The sequence below is a fragment of the Motacilla alba genome, chromosome 3 (genome assembly GCF_015832195.1).
Source record: "Motacilla alba alba isolate MOTALB_02 chromosome 3, Motacilla_alba_V1.0_pri, whole genome shotgun sequence".
Taxonomy (NCBI): Eukaryota; Metazoa; Chordata; class Aves; order Passeriformes; family Motacillidae; genus Motacilla; species Motacilla alba.
In genome coordinates, this window is record NC_052018.1 from 63154892 (window position 1) to 63179692 (window position 24801).

The window sequence follows — 24801 nt, forward strand, 5'->3', positions numbered from 1 at the left end:
AGATCACTGACTCGCCTCCTGAGGATCTCTTGGATGACCAGTATTTTTGGAGGCATGTATAAATGGGAGACTGCTCCATGTGTCTGCCCCAGAACAATTGGAGACTAATGTGTTTTCGTTGGTGAGAGAGCCGGGCAAGTGTCTATGTATCAGATGTAAAATGATATTGAAATAACAAAGCATTTACTTAAATTCACATTGTTCAAACAAAACACAACCTCACCTATTTTCCCTTTTCAGATAGGATATTGACAGGTCCAGTTTTCTGTTCTGTTCACTTGAGACTTTAACATAACAACTAAACCTTATGCTGTTAAATTCCCAGAAATCATTTTTATGTGGCCAAAGAAAGACAAGGACACTAGAGATTTTAAGAAAACACAGCAGTGTTTATTTGATTTTCTTGTTACATAAATGGATTTTATGTACTGGAAAAGTAACTAATCTTGATAGATGTGTATGTGGTAATACAGCTGATGGTTACTGAAGCCAGACAATGTGAGCTTTCTCTTTCCAAGCCTCTTATTGAGGAACTGTGCTGATACTTAAGTAAATAAAATGACAAAAAGAAAGGGGATAAAAACATAGAGCTGATTAAGATCAAATTAAAAATAAATCAACAGCAAGCCCTACTGAAATGCAACTCCAGAAGCTACAGCAGTGTCAGAGCATAATGCAAATGAAGAAAAACGCATCGATCTCTAGACACAAACACGGCAATCCTTTCTTCATATACATCATTTGGGCATTTTAAAAGACATTTGTTTGGAATGTCTAAATTGATTCAGCTCATGAGATCATTTCACACCAATCTCCAAAAAATGGTAAAGCTTATCAAAGTAGTTGATGGATTACACTTCCCCACATACAATCGGGCAGCATGAAATATCTTTCTCTACTTTGTCATCCTAAGCTTCAAACATAATAATTCTCCATGTGTATCATTTGGATGTCTATCCAGAGCAAATCACTTCTTTCCCCACATTTTTTTAATCTGCTTTTTATCCACCACTGAAAAACAGCCATTTATTTTAACCCTGGAAGTATGCAGGGTGCTGCATCTAGAAAGCAAGAAAATACAATGTGGAGCCAAATGTCCAGCACAACTCAAAAGGTACAAATTAAAATAAAAAAAAAAAAGCTTGCAAACTTCTACCCATGTGCCTTTCTTAAAACATCTCAATAGTTCCATGAAAGTCACATGGAAAGATGTCCTTTTAAATCTGTTTTCTTAAACTTCAGCCCACTGAGCATTTAGTCAACTTGCTTAGGTAGAGACAGCTGCCACACAGACCTTACTGTTGGCTCATTGCCAATCCGGATGTTGTGACTCTAACATTGCTTAAGACAGTTGAGTTATCTCCTATTCCTTTTGGAAAATGCATTGGAAACTTGAAGTTCCATCTCAGTGTTAGCAGAGATATTCATTCAATGATAGAAATTAGAGACTGAAATAGAATCTTATTTCATTTTATCCTGCAGAAACATATTGCAACAGCTCAGGCCTCTTAAAGAGCCCTACAAATGTCAGCAACAAGCATAAGTGCAAGCACTTTCCTTGAATACCTGACCATTTTCTACACCTCTTAATATTTATTTTAAGCAATGAGTTCAGCTGCAGCAGCTAAATTAAATTTCATTGAAAGAATGCGCTTAAGAGGATAGGCAACAACGTACATGGGCACAAAAACAAATGACAGGTTTGTTTCTCCTTCTGTGTTTGTTATAAAAGACATTAAAAGCAAAGCTGGAAGCAGAAGAAAGATGGGAAGATTCAATGAAGATCAACAAAGGGTTACAATTTGAAGAGTGGAGAAAGTTACAAAACAGTCATGAATACAGGAAGAGTGGTAGCAATGCCAATAACACAACTGGTTTGACAAGGACAGGCCACATGATGAGAGCACCATCCTGTTCCCCCTGCTGCAGCACAGCCCAAGTGCTCGCAACTCATGCAGTTGCAGGACTGTTTCACAGATTGCAATAGCTCTCGATGCAGGTAACACAGTCAACCAGCTGATGAGGGAAAGCTGTGGGCAGGCTGGCAGGAAGACTGCTTCCTGAAGTCCCATGGGGATGTGTTCAGCTCATGGTCTGTGAGGTATCTGAAGCCTACTGAGGTGGTGTGACAGCCTACCTTCCCCACTACAGGAACAAAGTACATGGGCTACCTGACCGTGGGGATGGAAACCACTTTCATGTCCTGTGTTTTCTTACTTCTGCATGCCAGTAGATCTATGTCAACCATGTATGATATTTACTTTTAGTGTAGAGTAAGGCAGAAGAAATTATCACTGCACTCAGCCGTCATACAACTTTCCTTCTTAGTGATTTCATGTAATACAATGCTTTGGTTTTGTAGCATTTACACTGCAGTGCAGTACCATTGACTTGGAAGGTAGATCCAGTACCTGCTCTGCACATAAAATCACAAAAAAAAAACTGTATCAGAGACCCAAATCTATATAAGCCTGCCAACTAGGGCTTCCCCAGATGCTTTTAAAACCATAAGCAGATCTCTAAAACCAAAAATGAAAAGGTAAAAGTTGCAACCTTCATAAGCAGCAGAATGCTTTGATCAGATCTCGTTTGTGATTGTGATAATTATATAGGAAAATATGTCAGAGCAAATGTTTGAAAAACAAAGGACATCAAAGCACCTAAGAAGTCCTGTTTAGTTATTTGCTTTAGACGTGTCCTTGACAATATTCCTGTTGGTAACAGCCTATCTCTCAAATGGCTAACTCAACATCTGAAATAATTATAACAGAGTAATAGCCAAGCTACAGCACAAATGTTAAAAGCACAGAATTCAAAGCAAACAGCATTACAGGAAGCAAACAAAAAGCCCTGCTGTTTCATTACAGAGAATTTGATTAACCACTAGTTCAAATCATGATATGGATAGTCATTACATCATAACTTGCCAAAAAATGCAACTATTGAAGGAAGTGGAGCAGCTATAGAAAGACAGTTAGTCTGAAGCATGTTACCTGCTAATCTGGAATAATTTTTTAAAATTTAGTGATCCAAATCTTTCAACTATTTCACAGCTACTGCATGCTATATTAGTAGCATTCAGAAAAAAATCAATTTAAGTAACATTAGTTTACCATAGAGGAGGAAGGTATATTATATCCAATAAGGGCATGAACCAGTTGAGAGTGAGAGAAGGCGATAAAACTGATAGGTGGGTGGTTTGAAATAGCTTTTGCCTACAGGAGGGTGAGAATCACTGCTGGTTGGGTACTTTCAAGGGAGAGCACAGAAGAAATGAGACCGATTATACAATTAGTCTAATATTATGCAACTCAGAAAAGGTCAAAATGTAATCATAACAAGAGGGATGCCTTATCTGGCTTGCCATTTAAATATTGCATTTGCCATTTAAATATTGCATGTTTTTCATGCAGCAGTGTGGGCAAGTGAGATGAGAAGCTGTTTCTTACACTGGATGACCTGTATGCAACCTGGACTCCCTGCTTTGCCATTATATGACTGAGAAGGCAGTGTTAACTTTGGCTTTCAGTCTGTGACACTTTGGGAAACACAGTTGGCAGAAGAATGATGTTTTTCTTGAAGGGATTATTTCTTTGGGTTGGTTTTCTTTTTCCCTGTGGCTGGTCAAATTAAATTAAGTTGTTTTGCTGAAGGAAAGGGAATTATTTATTATTATTCCCTGCTCTTAAAGTTGGTTAGCTCTGCAGCATATGCAAATCTAATAGGGAGAATAGAAAAGAATTACTTCAATTCTTTAGGGTGGATGATGATGAGTAATTCTTGTCTTTAAAGATGCAACAGTGAACTACCCATTGGTGGTTCTTTCTGGTAAATGTTAGGTATGAGAGAAAACAGAAAAATCAAAAAGCTGAATTTAGCATGACAATTTAGGGCAAGAATTCTGTTTGTGCTTTTGGCTAGCAAATAAATTTGTACATACAGAGAGCCATGGTATCATAAACAGTTAAGGGGTTGGAATGGACTTTAAAGACAACCTAGTCTCAATCTGCCTGCTATGGGCAGGAATACCTCTCATTGGAACAGGTTGCTTAGGGCCTTATCCAGCCTGGCTTTGAACACTGCCAGAGTTGGGGGCATCCGCAGCTTTCCTGGGCAACCTGTTGGGATGGATTATTGGTAATTTTTGAGAAGGTCATCCTTGAATATCAGCCATCATCCTTGGGTCTCTCTGCCCTATGGGGCTCTATCCCATCATCCTCTACCAAGTAGGTATTTGAAGCGGTCAAATTCTGCTCTCCTGAAGTCCAGAGCAGAGAGCTTGCTGCTTGCCCTCCTCACGGCCCTGAGGATCTCAAACTCCACCATCTCGTGGTCACTGCAGCCAAGGCTGCCTTGGTCACTGCATTCCTTACCATCTCCTCCCTGTTGGTGAGCGCAAGGTCCAGTATGGCACCTCTTCTTGTTTGCTTCTCAATCACTTATGCAAGGAAATTGTCATTGACACATTCCAAGAATTTCCAGGATTGCTTTTGCTCTGCAGTGTTGTCCCTCCAACAGATACCTGGGTGGTTGGAATGCCCCAAAAGGACCTGTTTTACTCATAATTATCCTTTTTAAGAACAGTAGTGATTACCTTTCCTTCTACCCATTTACACCTAACGTGTTGCTTCACATGACACCATAAACTAAAAGGAATAAAGAAATCCACCAAACCTAATACATATCAGGCAAACTGAACCAATGTTGTCTGTGTAGGAACTTTTAGAGAAAAGATTTACAAGGACATGATCTGTAAGCTAAGCACTAGCATTTCCTCCCTGGCCATAGCCTTGGAACACTCTCCAATATGTGCAGAGGCAGGGTTATGCTCCCAGGTGTCTGCCCTGCTATCCTGAGTAGCAGCCTCACCTGCTCTCCATTGCAAGAGCCAAGTCTTTCTTTTTCCCTTCCTCCCCTTCCATGTTAACACTTACTCCTAATACTTTCAGCAGCTTAAAAAAAAAACCAAACCAAACAACCAAAAACAAAACAGAGAGATTATCTGATTACCCACAACATATTTAGGAGAAATTGCCTTTGGTTGGGCTGTACATGTTGCTGAGTCAGGGCTGTACATGTTGCTCTGCCTTTAGTCTGGGTAGAGGCCATCTCCACACACCCAGACTGGATTCATCAGACCTAAAAAAATATATATATATATAGATAGATAGAAAGATATAGATATATGTGTATATATATATATACAGATCCACGCAGAAAAATAGAATTTCTGTAGCAAAAAAGTAGCAAGGTTTGAGGTGATGAGATTGATGTTTCCACTTTTAAAGTGAGGTGGACAAAGAGGTGTTGAGGAGGGATAGAATAAATTCCAGGGGGGTGCTATCAAATGGTGAAATTACCTGTATTATCTGATGTGATATCATAATTTACATCTGGAGGAGAAGGTCAGTAAAACCACTGGCAAGTATTTGAGAAAGCCCCATAAACACTGCTTAAAGTCAATGTTCCTTTAAGCAGATGTATATCTGATTGGAGAATCAGAGTCTACTCTGTTTGTATAACCATGGAGAACTTCAATGACTTTCTGAAGGACTTCAGTTTATTATGTTTGAACTCATAAGTTTAAATGTTTTTTAAACAAATGGCTTTAGCATAAGTATGTTTTTGTCCAAGCAGAGGCTTGCTTTTAGCTTCGGGTCTTTCAGTGTTTTCTTAAGTATGAAGACATCAGGTCGGATTTATCAGATAAGAATAAAATTAACAAAACCAATACTTGGGGTGCCAAGTACAAGGCTTTCAGGCAATGGGATTCCTAATTAATAATTAACCACCCATTTGTTAGCCGTACTTAAACAAAACTTATTGCAGTTTAAGTCAGGAATTAGGCCCTCAGACAAAAAATAGAATAGCAAGAGCAAGAAAAATCAAAAATGTACATCTACTGTTACTATAAACCCATTCTTTCAGTCTAAGGCTGAAACTTGTTCTTATAGAACACCTTAGAAAAGAAAAATATATTATAAAATACCTCTGTTCATGGACAATATGTGAACAAGATGCCTTCTGAATACATGTAAATGTGTGATATTACTAACAGACCAAAATTGAAAAATTGTATTATAATTGGAGGAAATAAATATGCTAAAATGGGTTGCTAACCAAGTACTTTAATATTTAATGAATTATAATTATCCAGACCTAAAGGTAAATAAGAAATGCAATATAATTATTTATAGAAACAGAAATTTTTATGAAGAAATAGGAGGAAATCTTAATAAGCCACAATGTCCATCCTACTGTTCAAAGATATTAAAAAATAATAATACAAAATAATTTCATGGCAAAAAAATATTGCTTCTACAATAATATCATGATGCACTGTTAAGAATTATTAACACAAATTAGTTTTAAAAACATGTCTTCAGTCTTTAAGGAAAACATTGACTTTAACAAATTAGCTCACACATAATGAGCTTGCTGGCCCTGATAGAGATTATTCGGTGTTTGCTTTGAAATTAACACAGAGAAGTAAAGATGGAAGAGAAGCAGCTCCTGGACTAGTACCAGTGCCACCAGTATAACTGCAACAATCACAAACACTTTCCTAGAGAGATAGAGGGAATTAAAAGTGACGTAGAATGAGATGGCATGAGTAAACTTCCACCAATTTTTTAGTAATCCTTTTAGCAATCTTCTCATCTAAATTAAAATCTTAACAACATCAGTTTCTGTTGAAGATATTGTTGAGACCAGTTCTCCTTTGTCAGCTCTTCTGAATCCACTACCTAAAAACCTACAAACAGTGCTACCCAACATTTGCATACGAAACAAATCCCACTGCAGTTCTTTGTATGAAAAGCTGGCCATAATTCATCTCAGGTACTTAGAATCAGAACTATTTTAGCTGGAAAAGTCCTGTAAGATCAGACCAAGTGCATTGGGCACCCAAGTCCAACCACTAACCCAGCATTGCCAAGTCCACCACTAAACCATGTCCCCCAGCACCATATGTACTTGCCTTTTAAATACCTCCAAGGATGGTGACTCAACCATTCCCTTGGGCAGCCTGTCCCCTGACAACCCTGTCAAGGAGAAAGTTTTTCCTAATATCCAATCTAAGCCTCCCCTTGTGCAAGTGGAGGCCATTTCCTTGTCTTATCACTTGCTACCTGGGAGAAGAGGCCAACCTCCACCTGGCTACAACCTCCTTTCAGGGAGTTGAAGAGAAGCCTCCTTTTCTCCAGGCTAAACACCCCAGTTCCCTCAGCTGCTCCTCACAAGACTTGTGCTCCAGACACTTCACCAGCTCCGTTTTTCTGTGGCTCGTTTGAAGTCTTTCCCACTGAAGGAGCTGTGTGTGCTATTAATGTTTTAATCACTGCTCAACGTCGCAGGTCCCACCCTCATCTCTCTGCCTTCCCTGCCTCAGGCAAGCAGTCAGTTTTCAAGAAAGCCATTCAAATACCAGAGAAAACTTCATTTAGTTAAGGTTCTCCTCCATTTGTTCTTTACATTCAAAGTGAGATATAATCTATGGTGAGATGTAAACTGGACAAGTGATAAAATATGATTAAATGCTTAACAAATGGCCTCACTTTTGTTGTCCACGGTTGTATGATAAAATCTTAAATCTGTGAAAGCAATTGCTCCTGACATCTTCAAGGAGGCAACAGGCTGCCCAAACAGTGCTGCACAGTCAGTAATTCTGAGGCTATAGGAGTGAGAAGCACACAGTGTAGACAGAAATTAAAGCCTACTTATGATAAAGAGTCTGGGTTCTTTTCTTAAGCTCCAGGTTTTTTTTTTTTGTGAGAGGAGAAATCTGTTCATAACAGCTACCCTTTTGTGGGTTTGTATTTTTAGAAGTTGTTGTGGTCTTGTGATTAACAGCAAGGAATGGCCACAGGGTAATTGTAATATGTTAATGAAACCCCACACTCTGCACAACTTCCTTGAAGATTCTTTTTATAGATTTCACATTGTAGAGGAAATGAACCATAAAAAAATGTGCTACCTAGAAAATGATAAATCATTTACCACTTACTTACTTACTTATTTTCCCTTGCTGTATCACTCTCCAGCTTATTAAAACATTTAATTTATTCACCTGTCCTCCCTGTGTGTATCTTTTATGGATTTTGCTTTTTCAGGTAAAATCTGCAGGCATTTCCACACTTAAGCAACCACATTCTGTCATCTAAATGACTTAACAAAATTATTTTCAAAATTGCTTCACATGTGCAACACTCCTTAATTTATCTCATTTGTTGTCAGGAATTGGAACTCTATGTGAACAATTTAGGAACCTTTTCTCTGGGTATCTAGTTTTAGTTACTTAAGCTAGAAAATTTTGGCAGGAGTTCATCACCTGGAATGATGAATCCCTGAATAAAGGACAATTTGTCTCTGTAGGAAGAATGCCAAAAAGCACATAAATCCTCTAGGTTTTCTACCAGCAGTAAATGCCTACATTTCTAGAGCTGGTGGTTCTATTTAAATGTATATAAATATGACCAAGTAATTCTTTGGTTTTAGACATCTTGAAGAAAAAAATTAAGGTAGACTCAGTAATCCCCTCAGGGAGGGCTGGATGCTGATGCAAACACATTACTTAATAGCACAGAAGTATCATTTGACTGGTGCCTTTTCTATGTTCATGGCCTTTATTTCATGGTGATTCATTGATGGTTTTTGATTGCATATATCATGCATCAAGCTTATATCATCAATAAACTTCTTTCAGTAAATGGACAGTAATGAAATACCATAATCAAAGCAAAGTGGAAGTCCTCTTAAACTGAACAAAAGCTATTGAGTGCAGTGTCCTGGAAATATTTGGTCACCTCTTGTATTGTTGGTACTCCCACAGAAGCAAGTGATCTTGCAATGCCTTCACTGTAGTGTTATGCATTCAATTAATTGTTTTAATTAATTAAATTTAATTAGTCCAAAAATACTGTGGACTCTAATATCTCTCTTACGAATAAGCACAATGAGCCATGACCTGGACTTTTCTTGCAATGTAAATCAAAGTGCAGAGCACATAAATAGCCATAAGAACCTGAGAATGTCCCTTTAAATTAATTCAAATTAGCAGCCCATGTTACTTAAGCAGCCTAATATTTTACTTAATTAATGCTTTATTAAAATATACTTTGAGACACTGAAAGTATAAGTCTACCAAATGACTTTGCAGGTAGTGGGTTTTAAAACTCAGTGATGTAAGTAATGTATGGACATAAAGTTGGACTTGTTATTTCTCATGTCTTCCCATGCTTTCCCAGCATCTCTTGCACCTTCTTTGGTGTGCCCCATAGACCACAAAAGGGTGATTGGTATGAGAACTAACATGTCATTTTGAAGATAGCATGGTGTTCCATAAACTAACATCTGCTGAAAAACAATGATGCACAATCCAGTTTTGAAACCCACTGACTTCTGAGTTAGGTTCCTAGATGACTTCCATGCCTATGTAAATTTAATTTTCTATTTTTTGTTGCCTCCCTCGCTAGCTCGCTCAGCCTGTTCACTCATATTCTGTACCTTCTTTCTTTCATCAGCTTGCTCAGTGTGCTAGGCAGTAAGCTGTTTGTCATAGGGTACCTGTCATTTCTTATGTATCTGTAGAATGCCTCAGCTCTGCCAGGGATTACAGATGGTACTGCAATGTAAGTGTTATAACTCAGAAAAATGTAAAAAATAAAATCTGGTACATCTGTGTTACATACAATGATGTTTTATTTTCTTTACATGCACATTATACTCTAACAAAATATGTCAAAAATTAAGTGAACAGTGCTCAAATCTGCAAGGATTATATCAAATGATGTTACAAAACCCTTAGATGGTACAGAATTCACTTCATGGAAGTCAAAATACTTAAGTGTCAGTGGATATTTCAACTCTACTGTGAATTATTATTCTGCGACAGAAATAAGTCAAATGTTTATATAGAGAAACTCCTTCTGCCACTATTAATTAATTACCACATTTTCCCCCACTCCATCCATAATTCTTGATTATATATTCCAGTTCACCATCTCTGTTTATCACCCCTTCTCTATGTCCTCTTGCCATGCTCCACTAGAATCTCTTCCTCCTTGCCAACTCAGTAGACCTTTTCTATATTTAATTGAAGGAGCTTCCTTTCTGTTCTGTGAACACAGGGGTGTGCATTGACTGAATACCACAGCACCCTCTGTTAAAGCTCTCTACTGGCATTCCTGTCCCTCTCCTCCCCTCCCATTACCTGTATTAACTCATTACTGCTGGACTACCCTACTGAGTGTTGAAGCATGTCAATATCAAAACTTTGGAGCAATAGCTCCAGAAGTTATAACTAGCATATCTGGGGCACTTCTTCTGGTTTACTAGACTATAGACCAGGACACTTCTGTCTCTATTGTATGACATTTAGGCAGGCCATTTTATCTCCACTTTAAATTCATCATTTTGACGAAATACTTGGAGTTCTCGGGATGGTAAACATTATAAGATAGCTAATTTCCTTTGTGGTGCTTACCAGTTCATGCTTAGTATGCAAAAAATAATCAAGCCAGAGTCTGTCATTATATTCTGCTTTTCTCATGTCCCTTGCTTTCAAAACCTACATTAGCCTTTCAATATCTACATTAGAAATGCGTAGATTTTTTTCTCATTTAAAAGCATATTAGAGTAAATATTGATCTCTTAGGGGTTGAAATCCCTTTTCTCCTTCACTTCATGTATAGCAAGGCCTCTCTGTTTCCCGGTTATGAACCTCAGTTGTCTAAAGGGAGATAAAATTAATTTTGGTCTCTGTGGATAGCCAATTCTATAGTGACAGGTGTAATCTTTGTAACATGTCCCAGCTCAGTACAAGAGACAGTCACTTAAGAATTGTTTAGGTCCTGGCTTGTTTCACTTTATGCCCTGACGAAGGAACAGGTAAGCAAAGATGCAGTGGTCTGTCACCCCAGACCATCCCAGCTTTTGCTGGATTTTATTATATTAGCATGAAATATCTACTATCCTAATGAAACCTTGTTTGGGTTTTCTAGGGAGAGTTTTAGTTATTATTCCAACAACCAAGGGGAAAAAAGTAAAGATTATACCAGTCATGATTTGACACTTGAAGCAGATGTACTCCAGAGGAGGACCAGAACACATTAAGTGCTCTCCTATAATTTCTGATATCCATGGTGGCTGTCACCCACTAGCTGAAGCTCATAAAAATTTATCAGCACTTGACAATGCACTTGGAAAGACTGAATTCTCTAGAAATATGCTTCACTGAGGAAACACAGGAAAGTTGGATTGCTTACAATGAAGTGATTGAAATGACTGCCAAGAAAAATGCATGCAGGTTTCATTATAACTATTAATCTAATAGGTTCACATTGTATTCTCTATTTAAATCAGAAACATATCTACAATTTCCCACATTTACACTACTATTAGCTTTAGTAGAAGAAAGGAAAAAACAGATGAGGCATCAGGCTTGAGACTGCAAGCCCTGTGTGTAACCTAGAAGCAACTGAGGCCATTTTCTTCAAAACAAAACAGAAACGGAAACAAACAAAACCTTCTATACCTCTCCAGCCAATTTGCTCTCCATACAACAAGCTGTACTCAGTGTCTTTTCCAAACACTTCTGCACACAGGCAGTCAAACACTGGATTTCCAGCCCCATAATCCACATCTTATCATTCTTTGTCTGATTTTCTCTCTACAAAACTAAAGGAAAGATTGGAGCTGACAACCTGGTGCCAGACATCAAAACCACTTCCAGTCCATCTTTGCTGTGACTATTGGAACACAAGAAAATATACATGCAACAGTGTGTCCAGAACTGCAGTCATGGGCTACTCTATTAGAAATGTCTTTTTTGCCTATCATCTAGACTACTCCATAAAATATTTCTGTTTTTTGCCACACCTATGGCAGCTACCAAAACTGTGCTGTACTCTGCAACAAACCTCAGTTATTTCATAAAAAGGCAAGGAACATAAATATACTGTGCCACAAAGTAAAGAGGTTTTTACCCAGGATCTGGCAGAAAGGAACTTTTAAAATAGAATTTCAACAAAATGCTGGGAAGCACATGATGTTTCATGGTATGAGAAAAGGTTTAAAAAATACCACTTAGGTAGTCAATCTCAGCCACAGGAAAAACACTTCCTGACCCCAAATCTGGTCACTGGTTTAATCCTGAGTGTGTGAGCAATATATACCAATCAGACATGTATGAATTTAATGCTGCTAAAAATACTTTATACATCTCTACCTCCATGGCCCAGAGGCAGGTGAAAATAAGAACTCCCATTATGGATCAAAGAAGGAAAATTCTTTCTAGCCCTAAAAGTAATCACTGGAACCCCTGAAGCATGGGATTAGTATAATATAAATACAGTATATACAATATATATTACACCACCTTTTAAATTCAAGCCTCTATTAACTATCTTGCCACAGATATTAAGCAAATTAAAGACTTAGCAAGTGTATTCAGTCACAGAATATTATCAATGCATTCCTGGAAAGAACTTCAGAAATTCTGCTCTACAAAATACGACTGCATCTTATGCTTTTAACCTGACACACCAGAGTATAGAAGATTGCTTCATAAACCTATCATCCAGTCCAAGTTATTCATTAAGTTCCTATTTTCAAGGAGGTGTTAAGGCACAGAAAAATCTGGCTCATAGAAAGTTACTATTTTCCAGAAATATGACAGGTATTTTACTTTTGGAGATTTTGACTGAGGTTCTGACAGGTCCCTGATATGCAGTACTGATTCTTCAGTGTCAGATGAATCTTTGAAAATCTTATTATCTAAATTTCAATGCTTTTGGCAATCTGTATTTTCATAGGGTCATGAGTCACAACGCTTTCAGCATCCAGAAAATTGAGAATCCAGAATTATGCAGCATTGGTATTTCTGTGGTTTACCAGTTTCTAAAAGCTGCAGGGACAGGGACAGCAGCAACTAGAATCAGCCTAGATAAGATAATGTCAGCAGAAATCCAGCTGGTGCTTTCCAAACATGTTTGTAGTGGCTGTGAAAGTAGAACTTTTCTGCCTGCTTGAGCAAGTACAGCCACTTATGGCAAAGCAGCTTAAGGTTTTGATTATGAGTGATTGAGGTAGGACTGAGACCCATTTACCAGTCAGATCATCTTTTGCTGTAATTTCTTGGCTTATGGTCAGCCTGGTCCAATAGTTAAGGATTTCCAGTAGAGAACCAGACTCTGGCAGTCTGCAAGACTCTGCTAGATCTATTAATCACTCTGATTTTCAGTTGACCTCTGGGCCATTTTTAGTAACAGGCATAGGTCTAGTTAGCAAGACTTTTATTCCCAAAGGAGTCATATTTTCTTATACACTGTTTTAATTTATGTAAGTTGTCCAGGTGCCAACAGGATGGTCAGTATAGCAGATCTGAAAGAAACAATTAAGGTGCTATGAGTAATTGAATGGCCTTGCTTAAATCTTTTTAAAAAAATACCTGGCACAATAACAGACAATTTTATAGCAGCAAGCAACACAGAATCTCTTTTATCAGATTTCCTTATCACACACAGTTCAGCATCTAGTTTGAAAGGCTTTACATACAAAACTAACCAAAAGCAATATTTAACAGAGAGTTATTTTCTATGTCCCTGTAAATCATTGCTCAATTTTATGCACTGAAACTGTGGAGCTGTTCTGAGTCTGTTATTTTCTTCTGTTTGGATTCCTACAGTAAAGAATAGATGGAAGAGAACAAAGAGGGCATCTGACAAATATGACAACCCAAATATTATGGCCAGGAAGGAAAGACGAAAGGAAGACAGAAGGGGAAAGAAATGGCAGGGCTATGCCAATAGTTGAGGAGTTTTTTGTAGGCTATATCACAGGGTAATTGGCTGTGATGTGAATTATGCTTCCCAAGCCAAATGTAAGAGTGCTTAACAGACGCAGAGGTCAATTATCTCTTAGTAGAGCCTGCTCAGAGAAAGAGGCTACTGCAATTAGAATACACTATTAAAAATGGTTAGCCATTTTAGTATTTTAAATCACTACCCTTCTCAAAAAGCTCTGCATAGTAATTCCTGTCATTGTATGCCTCACGGAATACTCTGTCCTTGGAAGAAAAAAATCATTAAAAATATTATTCCTCTGAGTTTCTTCTTCTGTAAGCCTTGAAACTCTGAGGTTATTCAAATAAAGAAACCAGAAATTTATTTCTAAGTACTGTATATTGCTCACTTCTAAGTACTATATATGTTTACTTTGTCAATAAAGGGAAATTTAGAGATAAACAGCCCCTAGAGGAAAAAAGGTTGTAATTTGCAAATGTGATCTGAATTCTCAGTGTTGACAGTCTTTAAAGGTGTTGTAGATTACAGGGCAGTCATATGCAAATTAGGACTCTGTTTCATTTATTTTCACCTATAATATGACTGAACTTTGAAATCATATTTACTCTTGTATCTTTTTAATGAACTCTATCATTTTTGTGGCCTTTATTAACAAAAATAAATCTTTTTATTACAAGCTTTGAAATATGAACTCTCTTCAAGGTTGTATCAGGTTTAATTCTGGACAGAAGTAGAGACAATACAGGCAAAAAACTTTTCCAAAAGATATCTGATATAAAAATAGATAAACTTTTCTTATAATAGTGCATTTACTTAAAGCATATTATATTTTTCAAGGTGTTTGATCCCAGCCTCTCTACAAAGAACCTTTGGACAGAAAAGTTCATGCCATACTATGGTGAGTGAAAAACAAGGTGGGGCTCTGCCACCAAAAATAAAAATTATATCAAGCATTGAAACTGTTGTTTCCCATATACAGAATGTAGCCTCTCACTGAACAATTAACACAATAAAACCAAGAGCTGTGGTAAGCAATAGAAATACAGTGATCAACACAAGGAGCAAAGAGCCCCTTTCCCAACTGACACCAATAAACCTCAAAGTTTTGTTTACTGTGAACATTCTCAGCAAGGCTGAATATGGCATTTCTCTAGCTATCACTCAAGGAATCTCTTTGTTTGAGAGCTGCTAGTAGAAACAGGAAATGATTCTTCAAAATCATCAACACAAACTGAAAATACATTCTCTTCAATGAGAAGAAATCTACCCAACAAATAAACACTTCTTCATTTTATAAGGAAAATCAGTTGAGAGGCATAATTTCTCTGAAAAGGGCCCTGTTTTCCTTCCTTCGAAATACAAAGTTGCTTAAGCTCTACTTCCATTTCAAAACTCTATTATCTTGTGTACATTTTTGTTTGTTTTCATTGCTATGTTTCTCTCCTGAGAGATTCGTTTCACTGATCTTCAAAGAATTTAATAACAGCAAAATCCATTATTTTACACACAATTTCAAAAATGGTAGCTTTGAGCTTAAATTTTCTGCAGCCCATCCCAATTTAGGATATTGAAGATGCACTTGCCAGAGTGTTGCAGCATGCACAAACATTCTTTCAAGCACAATTACCTCTGAAGCATGTATGACTGCACAAATACTTCATTCCTTAGAAAAACTGTTGTTCTTACAGAGTTTTAAAAATTTACTTTGAAAGACACTAGTTGTCCTCATTTGATCTGGGGGGAATTTTTGCCCTTCTGGAAAGACAACGTTATTTTGAAGATTGTTCAGTTCTATTGTAAGGTAAAGGTAAAATCACACTACTAGAGAAAACCTCCTAAATCTACACTTGTGGTGGAATTTCAGATGCTGAACATGTTCCTTAAAATCCTTTTATTCAGACATTCATACTTGGAATATATGTCCTAGCTGCTTGCTTGCTTGCTGAACTAGCTAGGCCTTTGTCATAATGTAAGAATTTAATGTAGTTTCCTGTAAGTGTTCAACCAGGTCCTATAAACAGAAAAAAAAAATATTAAAAAACTAGAAACCATTACATATGGGTCCAGCTTCCTGTATCAACATTCCAGCCACTCTCTGGAACATCAGCTAACCAACTAGTGCAGAATCCCTTAAAACTTGTGAGAAGTTTTAGCACACTGGGGTGTTTTTCTGGTTCAGACATCTGCAGAAGAACCATTTTCTACTTTAATGGTTGATGTCATCAGATGCTTTACACACAACCACTTCTTCTGAATACTAGCGGATAGGTCAAAAGGGTCACAAGTTTTCTTTTTCCCAGCACAGCTTAACGGCTGTTCAGGACTAACATTTTAATAATGGTTATCTCTGAGAACAATGCAAAACACTATATATTTTTTCCTTATCTTCTGCATTTTTAATTTGCTTTGCAGAATAAGTCAGTAAATGACCCAGGCAGGACTCAAGGGTATTATCCTGACCTACAGAGGCCATGTTTATCCCAGTAGCAAAGTATATGCAAACAATCTCAGTTAGAGTTTTCTCCTCCAGTTCCAGAAAAGAGGTTACATTTGTCAGACAGTCTTGTTAGATACCAACAGCACTAACTGCAAGGGCTTGGAAGAAAACAGCAAATGGATAAAGATGGCTCCTGGAGTGGAAAATTATTCTATTGAAGAGCCAGAGACTCTTAAAATCCTTGATGTCTCTATATCACCCTCTTGCAAGAATACATTGGATATGTATTGGGTTACATACATTGGATTTATGGCAAATACAAGGATATACATAAGGTTAAGACATCCAAATCTTGATCTGTCCTTTCTATCCACAGCTGCTGTGTAACCCAAATTTTCCTAATTCCTTGGCTTATTGCAATCCTTTGCAGCATGACACTATATGAAAGAGTCTTCAACCAAAAGGCTATGCACAGTTGAGAGGAACAGTCCACTTGCTCAGCATCACATATCACAGACAATACACAGCTCATGTTGTTCTTGCTCTCCGATGAGCACAGTCTAATCCAAGGTTTCAGAAACCTTTGTAGATACTCACCTACATGAGTGTCCCTGTTCACAGCCCTGTGTCACTCTCGCAAAATGAAGAACATAGAAACAGACAGAGGTAATCTTGTACAAAAGAACAAGAAGCTTTTATTCAAAGGAACCGTGCGGTTTTTATAGAATGTTATGATAGATTCTATTTGATTGGCTAACTAACAAAAACATCTTCCTCATGCGCTGTCCTTGAGAAGGAGAAAAATAAGTAGAGAAACACCACCTGCTAATTATTTATATTTAACAAATTATCATGTCCTTGCAGCTCCCTCAAAATTCTCACAAGCCACTGAGAAACGCTTGCCGTTTCTCTCTCTCTCTGTCCCATGGCATCCACAGCCCTGTCCTTATTACTCCAGAGCAAAGAAGCTGTTAGCTTTGGGAGAGAAACACATTTCTTGAACACAGGGAACTAGTACATGAAGCTGAAGTTCATGTCTACAAGAGATCAAAGACACAATTCAATCTCAGCTGTTCCAGTGCAAACAGCTAAACTTAAGCTTTGAATTACCTTCCCACCTGTGTACTCTGAAGTCTATGTCTCACTGCTTTGGTAAAGAATCAGGGAATAAGACATAGAGAAAATACTTCTTAACACATATTCTTTCCAGTCTAGGAACTCATTAGGATACTCTGGAAGACTCCCTAAGAGCCTCAGGGAAGGCAGGTGGAAATTTCAATATGCTCAGTCTAATTATTGCCCTCAAGAGGTATTTCTTACAACTGAAGTTGTAAGGTATTATTAGTTTTTTAGTTTGTCTGTTTTGGGAGGATATGGGAGTTGCTATTTTTGAACTGCTAGTTGACCACATAGTGTACAATGAAAGTAGTTGAGTTTGCTAATTTGAAACGAGTCCTAAAGACTTTAATATTCCTTGCACTATAGCAATCCAGAAAGTCATTCCTGTTTAATTAGTTAGGCCAAAGTATTTGCAAAACAATTAAGAATGTAATTTCATTTTGGTGTTTGGTAAACATCCAGGGATTCATTCATTCTGAACTTATGACCTACATGTTGAGTTTACTTTACGAAGTATCGTTAAACCAGTCAGTTAGAACTCACAATTATAATGCATGACATGGTAAACCTAATAAGTGTATATTACAAATTAGAAATATGTGTTAGAAATTTGCTTTTTAAAATGCCTTCATAACTGAGAAAATGAACCATAGGGTCAAATCAAAATGGTGTCAATGGGGAAGTCCCTTTGGAACATCTCCATGAAGCCAGAGGCATTTAGCCCTTTAAAAATTATTTTACAAGTTGCCTCCTCATTCTCATGGAAAGACTAATTCAGTGTACAGGGCATTGTGCCTACACAAGCAGCTCCCACCAGGGCAGATCTAAGCAGTGATAACACTACTGTGTGCTACAGTCAGCCTGTTTCTGTGGGGAGATAAGAAGAAAATTCAGTTGACAATTGGCAATTCAGCCGAGACACACAGCAGCAGCCATGTGTGAACTACCATGCAACATGCCTTAATTATTAAACAAAAAAAAAGCTACATAGAAGGACACCAAATTTACTCATACAAGGATTAGGAAGTGCCAGAATTAAGATTGTCTATCCAGCCTTTATTATCGTCTTTTGTATATGTATCCTCTTTAGTATGACTGTCTTCACTCATGTTCACACACTTTCCTCCCCATGAGACTTCCACTGGCACAGACTCTAAATGGGTGATTATTCAAATTTTCATTTCATCTTCCTTATTGGTTATTTGAACTTATTTAATGCCTATCAAAACCTGCAGTGATTATAAAATTATTCATCCCTTCCAATTCCTCATTAGGTTACTCACAGTCATGTCTAAATCCTTCTCAAGCACCAATCTTCACAATGTCCCGAAGGGAAGAATGAGCATTAAGAGTCCATCTTACAGCAGAAAAGAAAGGAGAGTAGGTCCAAAATTGTCAAAATTATCCATTAGTTTTCTGTGCCCAAAATGAAACATCAATACATCATGTATTTTACAGTTCTTTATATACTCAAATTATAGTTCTACTCAACTTGAAATGCAGCTGTGAGTACTGAAAAAGAGGCCTCTTCTCTGCCTGCAGTTCCTAACCTTGTTCACTCTTCCTTTCCCACCTTCTGCAGTTCAATGAGACAGATTACTAAAAAAAGGGGACTACTCTGAGTACAGCAAAAAAGCATAAATCAAATTTGAATTTCTCAAATCCTCTTCTGCACCCTCAGTGAAGTCAGACACTTCAGTGACAGACCAACAATGAACATTAAAAACCAAAATTATACTAACAACTGCAATCAAAGTTGCACTTTAAAAACAAATGAAAGTTACAACAGACTATGAAAGTTACAACAGACTATCAAAGTTAAAGCAGTCCCGATACTAAACCTCATATTTGGTGTCCTTCTATGTAGGTTTATATCACATAAGCAACCAGGGTTACCTCCTGCATAATGTCAGTATGCTCATTCAAAGCATAAAACATCTGGAGCTGCTGAGCAAAGACAAGCAATAATTTTTACAAAATGGCTGAACTGTATTATTTTCCCAATTTATAAACAGATAAGATATTTTTACTCATAAAACTCTCATAATGAACTGAAGCACAAACTGAAAGCAGCCTCCTGCATGCATAATTCTTAGAAAACAGTAACTGTGACCCTGCTTTCATGAAGGCATGTCCTGAAAGGACATCTCCCTGTAAGATTTCAGCAGCTACAGGGAGAATGAGAAGTTCATGCCTTTAAAAGTGTGCATGCACCTGGCTGCAGTGGAAGCCACGTCCCAAGCTCTGCAGTTTTGGTCGGGTGCCCTGCGTAAGGCAGGCTGCGGCGTGGGGCCGCGTTTCTTCTTGCAGATGTCAGCGTGTGCCCGTCCTGCCCATGCCTGGCTCCCCACAGCTTGAACCCTGAGATTTCCCTAAGCAGAAGCTGCCAGGCATCTAACACATATCACATTCAAGCCTGTTTTCTGTGATGTGGCCAGACATCCACCAGGGACAAGGCTGAAACCACCAAACCCATTTTACAAGTGACCTAAGCCAGAATCCAGCTCTCCAGAGGCAAAAGGCTAGTAAATTAACCTACTGTGTCACCTAACCCTTCACTATTGATTAGTAATTATTCTTTTCAAATGAAACAAGGACATAGGACATAAGGTCACCTACAGTATATCCTGAGAAAAGCCAATGTTTCCCTACATCCTTCCATCAATCACTGTTGAGCACTGACTTGAAAGAAAAGGTTCTCATTGAAATACAATTAAAAAAGTAATTTAACTCAGTCTGCATAAACGGATGTGAGCTAGTTCTGAGATAGGCATGACAGGCACAACTATGATCAATTTTTCTTCAATCTGAAGAAGACACTCGAAACTTTAATAAAATAAGTTGTCAGTGGGTAAATAAAACAACCAGGGGCCAGTGGTCCTAGTGATGCTAGTTTAGTGATGCTCAAAATTCTTCCATACTGGCTCCCTTTGGCTATACTGACGTCCCTCCTCCTTTTGATCATTCCTTTCCTTTGTATCTTTTCCTACCTCTAATTAACTGCTAATTAATTGATTGAAAATCATGCTGCTCATACAAATGCACCCACTGAATTATTTTCTCACCTAAAAAAACCTCACTCTACCTTTTTTTGCAGGTATGTTGCAGGTAAAGGAATCATTGAGAAAAAAAATAAATCTATATTCTTTATGGATATAGCACTTATAAACTTGAGGTGACCAGTGATCCTATAGTGTCCTCTGTCCTACCTCCTGCTGCTGTATTTTCCTGAAGACTGACTTAGAGCACAGATCCATCTGTTCCATTTTCTAGTTCTATAGGCTAAGTTCTGAATTTCCAGAAATCCCTCCAGAATCTACTCTAAGATATGTTCCATGTTTGAAGCTGAGACTTGTAATGGGCTTTACTTAAGTCAAGATCCCAGGTCACAGCTGCAGTTTCACACATCAGAAATTTGTTTTCAAGCTACCATAAACACAAACTTTTCTGCAGTAGCATAAATTCTGTGGTGCAAATTCTGAGCAGACAGAAACATCTCAGACTTTAGGGCATTCTTTCTGCAACATACTTGATTGCTAGCTTCCTTGAGGAATTAGTGTTATTGCTTTATTTCAAAAAAAATAAGAATGGGAGTCATTTACAAGTCACCACACCATTTTCCCAAAATTTGGAATGGTACTGGTTCAGTTTAAGAGAAAATATATGATTCATTTATAATTTTTTCCATGATTTCAGAAGACACATGAGAATCCCATACCTAAGTTACATAGTTGCATATGTAGCATGGGAAATGCAGTACACAGTGTCTTCATACATTAATGACATAAGTTTACAGTAACAATTAAAGCACACAGAGTTAAATTTATATTTTGATTATATCCTGTCAGTCAGGATATTTCTAAGGTACTGAAACTTGTTCGTTTCATGGTGAGTTTATTATTCTAATACCTTAAATATGTATGAAGTGTATTTTATCTGAATTCATGTTTGACATATAAAAGTAGCAGAATCTAAATTTCAGCATTTTGCCTAAGGCCACAATATGAAGCTATTTTAGAGTAAAGGTTATCATAGTGCTTAGTTTGGTGGCATTTGGGTTTTATTATTATTATTATTGTTATTATTAATATTTTTTGCTACAGTAGAAATCTCAAAACAGGTATTAACCTTACATACTATATGTGCAGGATCCAATTCTCAGATCCAACTTGGACTGTTGCTAGCAAAGTATTTACCAAGAAAGCAAGCTAGGAACTGACCTAAAAGAAAACACTGTTCTAAAGTGTAGCCAGGCTCCTATCTAATGTGCAAGAAGAGAGGAGTCTATCACTCCTGAGGCTGAAAGCAAAGAGCGGAGCCTTCCACCATAACAGTCTGCTTGACTCAAGTCAGAACAGCCTCCCTTTTCTACATTTTAATGTGCTCCTTACTTAGCTTTATATCACCTTTGATATGTATCCTTCTTTCCAATCTCAAATACCACAATTTTTCATTCCAGTTTATGCTAAGGAACATCCATGTCATGAACCTTTCTCTGGATATCCCAATCCACAGCTCCAAAGTAACATTTCCTATGTAGATCTCTTCTCTACACACATGATCCTTTGTGTGTACACATGAACCACCCTAATCAACTGATTCTGCCAAATACTAATTTCTTTTTTATATCTTTTCAGTAGCATCTTCTCTGTTTTTGCAATAGAAGGTATTTCATTCCTTTCTTGTCTTCCTTTACTTCATCTTTCTGAATATACCTGTTGTCCTTGTTTTTATTTAGATTGTGCACTGCCTGACAGGCAGCTTCTCTGGTATACATCAAGTTGTATAACATAAAATAATGTTGGCAACTTTTCCACCCCATTTCTGAGACTAAATCAAATGTAGGACAAGTAATATTTCTCTTCACTTTTGACTATTTCCACAATCAGATGTTAATGTATTGCATCTTTCAGATTCTGACCAAGATAATGTAAAATTAAAGCACCCTTCCCTCACAGTTTGCCCATTTTTAAGGTTTAAAAGTTTTTCTGATTTCCTCCAATATTATTGAGCAATGCAAACTTCATCTCAATTTCTAACAGAAAACACTTAGGCCAAGAGTTTTGATGTCCTGAAGATAAACATTTGAGTGCTTTCCCAGCATGGTGTGGAACCTCCTTCCTCTGGCATTTGTTCAACATGTTTTGGAAAGATGTTTTCAGTTTCTCTGCTCATTGAAGCTGGAACAATCCTAAAAGTTTTCTCAGTTCAAACCTATGGAGTTTTATCATTACCATGATAACACATTCACATTTAAACTGCTGATCTCTGCTTCCCCTGTAAAGTGTTAAAAATTCTGATTTTCTTGGTGATAACATTTACAGTGAGCTATATCTTTTCAATAGTTTCTAACAGGAGAGGAAAAAATTAGGCAGTATGATATCAAGAAGTTGGACACTGGAAAAAACAGAGGATCAATTTCTTCAAATATTATACCCAACATTTTTAATAGCCATTCTAACATCTTCACATTAGTTGAAAATTGGTATTAGATATTTATATTTCATCCTAGTGCTAAGAAGGCCTTGAGAATAGACACATGATGCTGTGCAAAAAGGGATTGATAATAAAATAGGGTTAACAGACAGGAAATGCTTTGGCAGTGGATGAAACTGGGTTGCTGCTCTTTGTTGCTCTAAAAGAACGACTGAACAAAATAAATTTGATTGTAACTCCCTACAACTCCTAAAGAACAGGTATAAAGATCCCAAATAATAAAATGAACAAGTAATTGCATCTGAGAGTTTAAGCAGTCAGTGGACATGAGCAAATTGAAACTAGACAGTTGCTTCAAACTGAGGCCAAAATATTAGCAAAGCAATATGAATATCCCTTTACTGTTTACACTAATGCTTTCTTTGAGCAAACAGATGTTCTAGAATTGTAAATCCAATACATCTCATGAATGCTAACATCCTCTGGAAAATAACATTTGCTAGAGTTGGATTACAAAGAAATTTAATTCTTTAAAAAGGAACTTTGTAGCTAGCAGATTTACTAAATCCAAAACTTCCCTATAGTGACATACTTTTATTTTTTTTTTTTTAGAAATTAAAACCAATATTATTAACATAAAAATGTTAGTGCCTGAGTATTTTAAATTACCTTCTTTAATAATTATTTTTAAAACATACACACATCTGAACTAGAATTATAATGGCTTCAACACTATGAAATAACATTGTACAAGAGACCAAAATTATGTCAAAGCAGCCATTTCACTCTGGTAAGGACAAAATAGATAGTTTTGAACGTGCAAGTCAAGTGAACAATCTGTCATTCATATCTTCATGCTTTTCAATGGCAGGTCTTTTCCCTCTGGCACTTGTGGTTTTGATGTATCACCCGCCAGGAATGGACATTGTTCTGGAAGGTTTAACAAAAAAAAGTATTAAAATGTAACCACAAAAAAAAAAATTCAAGTAGCATTAAGGATCTGATTTAAACCCACAAAAGAAATGAAATCTAAGTGTAAGTCAATTATGACTGACATATGTCCCTTAGCATATGCTAGATACTACTTGCTGCACATGCAGGAAGTTATTAAAACTATTTAACAATACAGTTTGCATGAGGACAGCCAGATCAAGAAGCGCTGTCAATTAAAAAAAAAAAAAAAAAAAAAAAAAAAAAAAAAAGAGAGAGAGATAGATAAATTCAGAAATTAGGGGAAATAATTCAGTACAGGGATGCAATTAAAAGTCCAGGTGATCATGTAAACCTTTGTGGTTCTCTTGTTGGACTGTCAGTCACATGGTAACAAGCTGAAGGGACCCTGCAAAGAACCATAACTTTCCTCCTTGCTGCCACAGCAGGTCCTGCAAACTCAAACACAGAACTGTGCAGAGAGGTGACTTTCTGTGTAGAAATGGAGTCAGTGCTAATCCTGCAAAAGTTACTGGGAGCTGCAAGTGATTAAAACTTTTGTATGTAAGAGTCTGACCTCTGAAAATTTTGTCGATATTAGCATTTGGTCATCATGAAAACCGATACTTAGTATAAAGATGTTGCTTTAAAGATAGAAACAGGTGAAGAGAACCCTGAAATTTGGAGCCTATGCTTTGGAAATAACAAGATAAGAGTCTCTTCAAAGATTTCTAGGAAAAAGAGTGAGAGGAAAAAACAAAGGGAAGAAAAGAGGGAGGGAAGTGGAAGCAATATGTTTTCGGTACTCAGCTTGTTTTGCAGGAGGTGCAGCTCATTAAAACACACTCAGAATGGTGCTGCTAGGAAAGCAGATTTTGAGTGAATGTTGGTGAGGTCTGCAAATCAGTTGAATTCTGTAACGTAAGCACATTCACTACCTCCTGCAGTCAGAGGGGCTGTGGTTTAGCAAACATTTTTTTGCTGTGAGACCCAGAGATGCTCACACAGAGAGACCAAAGCTCCTCTGACAGCTCCTGTCTAAAAGCCATCCAGCCACGCTCATGTAACACCAGGCTC

The 24801-nt window shown here is 37.3% G+C and overlaps 2 long non-coding RNA genes across 3 annotated transcripts in view; both read right to left on the bottom strand.

Moving 5' to 3' along the window:
• Nucleotides 1-368: 368 nt before the first annotated feature.
• On the bottom strand, nt 369-5993 carry LOC119699708. Its single transcript, XR_005256507.1, has 2 exons — nt 5011-5993; nt 369-4522 (listed from the first exon to the last, which is right to left on the bottom strand). It is a non-coding gene; the product is annotated as an uncharacterized LOC119699708 (long non-coding RNA).
• A 15286-nt stretch (nt 5994-21279) lies between these two features.
• LOC119699707 overlaps nt 21280-24801 on the bottom strand; it is a 41036-nt gene continuing 37514 nt past the window's right edge. For both annotated transcript variants that reach the window (XR_005256505.1, XR_005256506.1), the window contains one exon: nt 21280-23724. This is a non-coding gene — a long non-coding RNA (uncharacterized LOC119699707). The remainder of the gene's footprint in view (nt 23725-24801) is intronic.